We start from the raw sequence: 5,000 nt of genomic DNA, 5'->3' as shown, positions 1-5,000 counted from the left end.
CGCGCATGCACGCACACACACACACACACACGCATGCACGCACACACACACACACACACACACACACACACACACACACACACACGCACGCACACACACATGCACCGCCACACTCACCACACCAATCAATACGGCACACACACAACATATACTACACTCCCACACATACACACACAAAATGTTAAAATATATATTCACATATGAAAATACCTATATATGCTATGTAATATATACCCACATGTATCCTCTTATATATATACTACTACATACACCACAGACACACACACTACTCCACGCCAAACCTACAAACCATCTCACCAAACTCAACACAACACACAACCACGCTCCACACCACACTCTTTATTTATTTTTAGATTTATGATATATTATGATTAGATTTATATCATAGATATGATATAATTCCTATACCTCTAGACCATAGAACTGACAGATAACCAAAACCGCCATAGCTTGCCAGACCTCTCTATTGGTTGGATGACTCAGATTGGCCGAGATGCGTCCTGACCATCGCATTCACACTGCAGCGCCCAAATTCCTTTAATCATGCAAAGCTATGGCGTCGGATGGCCCTAGAGTATGGATAGCTCGGGGAAGTAAGGTCCGCGTTCCTTGAGGCGAAATCTGGCGATGAGTAGGGTTATCCTCGGATTGGCAGAGACTCTTTTCGAGGATTAAATTGTGGTACGTAGTGTGTGTCTTCTGCAGATCACCGTGTGGCCAGTGGGCGCCATCATGTTGCCACGAGAGCGGGTTCCTCGGCGTCTGCTGGTTGCGTGTGGTTTGGGTCAGTGAGCGGGGGGGGGGGGGGGGGGGAGGTTGGGGGAGTGGGGGTCGGTGGAGGCTTCGAGTGGCCACTGGGGGGGGGTGGGTGGTGAGGAGGGGTGGCCATGCTGGTGGGGGTGGGGGGGGGTTACGGGGCTTGGGGGGGGTGGGTCCTGGTGGTTTTGGTGGAAGGGGTGAGGGTTGGGTGTTGTTGAGGTCTGGTGAGGGGGTGTTGGTTGGGGTTTTTGAGTGACTGTGTGGTGGGTGGGGTTGGTACACACGGGGGGGCGAAGGGGATGGGCTGGGGGAGGGGGAGGGGCGGCGTGGGCACGGGTGGCGTGTGTGGAGGAAGTATAGACTTGGTCGGTAGGGAGGGTGAGAGAGAAGTGGGTTGATCATGGAGGTGGAAAGGGAGGGGCTGGTGAGAGAGAGAAAAGAAAGAAGAAAGGGTGGAGAGGGGGGCCTGGCTGGGGGGGAGGGGGGTATGCGGGGAGAAAGGAGCGAGGGACGGGAGAACGAGGGGGGGAGAGTAACGGCGTGGGGGGCGGGGACTGGAACATGGCAGGTGGGAGGGGGCGAAGGGATGGGTACACGCACAGGAAGTAAAGGGGAATGGGCCGAAGAAAAGGCGGTGGGGGGCAGGGGCGCGAGAAGACGCGCAGAGAGAGAGAGAGCAGAGGCGAGCGCGAGAGAGAGAGCGAGCGCGAGGAGCGAGAGAGAGAGAGGAGAGAGCGAGACTAAGGAACAGCGAGAGGGAGGGAGGGAGGAGCGGCAGGGCAGAGAATAAGAGTCAAAGGAAGAGTGAAGAAAAAAAGGGCTGGAGGAAGGAGAGGGGAAGGAAAGGTGGAGCGAAGGCGGTTCGAAAGAAAGAAACACGCGGAAAGAGGAGATGCGGGTAAAAGGAAGAGTGGAGAGGTAAGTGAAGGAAATCATGAAGAAGGAAAGAAGAGAGGATGAAGAAAGAAGAAAAGAAAGAGAAAGAAAGAAGGTGAAAGAGAAAAATGAAGGGAAAACGAAAGAAGAAAACCGGAAGTAGAAGAAAGGAGATAAAAGAAAGAGAAGAAAGAAGGCTCAGAAGAAAGAAGACCAATCAACAGGAAAGAAAAGAAGACCCAAAGGAAGTAGAGAAAGGAGAAAAAGAAAGAAGCAGAAGAAGGTAGAAGAAAGAAACAACAAAAGGAAATAAAGCAAGACCAAGCCAAGTAGAGAACAGGAGCACAATAAGCTCTCAAGAAGCACGACAAGGTAGCACGCACAGGAAACCATACTTCACCTCACCTCACCTCCAATCTACCGGCAGAAAGCCCTCGCCCTGCCGGACCTTGATACGTATACAATTGCATTGGCAATGGAACAACGCAACCACCTAAAAAAAAACCGTGAGCCCACCGCCCAGGTTGAACAGTTTTGGATGGGGGGGGCGGAGACTTTTGAATTTCCTAACATGTTGGTGAGGGTTTGGGCACGTTTAACAGACTGCGGGATGCGAAAAAGGAAAAAGAAACCACAGCCCGCCAAAAGCACAAAAAGTGGGACATCAAGGAGAAACGAGAAGAGAATTTTTGATAAGCGAGGGAGGGGAGACGAGGGGGAGAGAGAGAGAGAAAGGGGCTGGCGGGAGAGGGGGGGAGCGGGGGTTTAGGGGAGGGGGTGTGTGGGGGGGGAGGGTATGGGTGGTATAACGTGATGTGTGTGGGTGGGGGGGGGGATTGTGTGGGTGGGGTGGGTGGGGTGGGTGGGTACGGTAGGTGGGAGAGAGAGGGAGGGAGAGAGAGGGAGAAAAGAAAGAAGAAAGAGAGGAGCAAGATGAACAAGAAGAGAGGGCGTGCGGGACGAGAGAATGAGCGTGATAAGGGGTAACAGAGAGGAAGAGGGAAGAGACTCCCTCCCCCTCTCCCTCTCCTCTCCCCTTTTCCCCCCCCTCCTTCTCCCTCTCTCCCTTCCTCTCCCTCTCCTTCCCTTTTCCCCTCCCCTCTCCCTCTCGCCTCTTCATTTTCTTTTTGCCTTTCTCCCCTTTCTTAGAATAAGACAACACAACAACCACCTCACCAACCTCCACTCCAACCACACAAAAAAACCCAAACTCACACAACTCAGTAACAAAGACAGACACCAACACTCACACAAACCAAAACTCAACAAACAAAAAAAAAACACCACAGACACACACACACACACACACACGCACACACCACAACACACACACACACACACAACACACACACACACACACACACACACACACACACAACACACACATAAAATATATTAAAAAATGCTTTTCATTTTGCTCTCTCTTCATTCTCCTTTTTATGGATACACACACACACGCACACACCCCACCCCACCACACACCAAAAATAAATATATTTTAAAAATGAAAAAAATATTGGTGATGATAATGGTGACTTTAATGACACCAAAACAGACGACAGTAACGATGATAATAATTATTTTTAAAAGCTTACATTGACAATATATAATTACCATGATGATAAAGAATGAAATAATGAACTACCGTGACTATAATGACGATATACCATAATACCAATCACTAATGCAAGAACAATGATAAAAAAGGTAAGAACAACAAATTTAATAATTTTCTCATAAAGCCTCGCGTCTCCTTCCTCATAAATCGCCATAATTATCGGTAACAAAAGAAGGAAAAAAAAAAAAAAAAAAAAAAAAAACAGTCCTCGAGTATTATTAGCTGTGGGCTTTATTAGCTGGTCGCGCGTCGAAAATAGAAAAAAAGAAGGAAGAGAGAAGAAGACGGAGGATAGGAGAAGCAAAAGAAGGGAAAGAGAATAAGAAGAGAAAAATAAAAGAAGGAAGAGAGAAGAAGACGGAGAATAAGAGAAGGAAAAGAAGGGAAAGAGAATGATAAGGGAATTAGAAAAATAAAAGAAGGAAGAGAGAAGAAGACGGAGGATAGGGAAGTCAAAATAAGGGAAAGAGAATAAGAAGAGAAAATAATGAAGAGAGAGAAGAAGACGGAGGATAGGAGAAGCAAAAGAAGGGAAAGAGAATAAGAAGAGAAAAATAAAAGAAGGAAGAGAGAAGAAGACGGAGAATAAGAGAAGGAAAAGAAGGGAAAGAGAATGATAAGGGAATTAGAAAAATAAAAGAAGGAAGAGAGAAGAAGACGAGGATAGGAGTGGCAAAAAGAAGGGAAAGACGAAGAAGAAGAGAAAAAAAATGAAGAAGAGAGAGAAGACGGAGGATAGGAGAAGCAAAAGAAGGAAAGAGATGATAAGGGAATTAGAAATAAAAGAAGGAAGATGAAGAAGAAGACAGGAGGATAGGAGAAGCAAAAGTAGGGAAGAGAATAAGAAGAGAAAATAAAGAAGGAAGAGAGAGAAGACGGACGGATAAGAGAAGCAAAAGAAGGGAAAGAGAAGAAGAAGAGAAAAATAAAAGCAGAAGAGAGAAGAAGACGGGAGGATAGGAGAGCAAAAGAAGGGAAAGAGATTAAGATGAGAAAAAAAATAAAGAAGGAAGAGAGAAGAGACGGAAGGATAAGAGAAGGGAAAAGAAGAGAAAGAGAAGGAAGAAGGAGAAAATAAAGAAGGAAGAGAGAAGAAGAGGAGGATAGAGAAGGAAAAAGAAGGAAAGAGAAGAAGAAGAGAAAAAATAAAGAAGGAAGAGAGAAGAGACGTAGATAAGAGAAGCAAAAGAAGGGAATGAGAATAAGAAGAGAAAAAAATACATAGAAGGAAGAGAGAAGAAGACGGAGGATAAGAGAAAAAAAAAAAGGGGGCCAAAAGAAGAGAAAGAGAAGAAGAGAGAAAATAAAAGAGGAAGAGAAAGAAGACGGAGGTTAAAGAAGGAAAAGAAGGGAAAGAGAAGAAGAAGAGAAAAAATAAAAGAAGGAAGAGAGAAGAAGACGGAGGATAAGAGAAGCAAAAGAAGGGAAAGAGAATAAGAAGAGAAAAAAATAAAAGAAGGAAGAGAGAAGAAGACGGAGGATAAGAGAAGCAAAAGAAGAGAAAGAGAAGAAGAAGAGAAAAAAATAAAAGAAGGAAGAGAGAAGAAGACGGAGGATAAGAGAAGCAAAAGAAGGGAAAGAGAAGAAGAAGAGATAGAGAGAAAAAAAAGGAATAGAGAAGAAAAACAGTGGAAAGAAAATAAATAAGGAAAAAACAGGAAAGAAGGAACAGAGAAGAAAAAGAAGGAAACAGAAGAAAAACAAGGAAAGAGGAAGTAAAAGAAAG

This window comes from Penaeus chinensis, chromosome 32 (genome assembly GCF_019202785.1).
Source record: "Penaeus chinensis breed Huanghai No. 1 chromosome 32, ASM1920278v2, whole genome shotgun sequence".
Taxonomy (NCBI): domain Eukaryota; kingdom Metazoa; phylum Arthropoda; class Malacostraca; order Decapoda; family Penaeidae; genus Penaeus; species Penaeus chinensis.
This window is presented reverse-complemented; position numbering follows the sequence as displayed.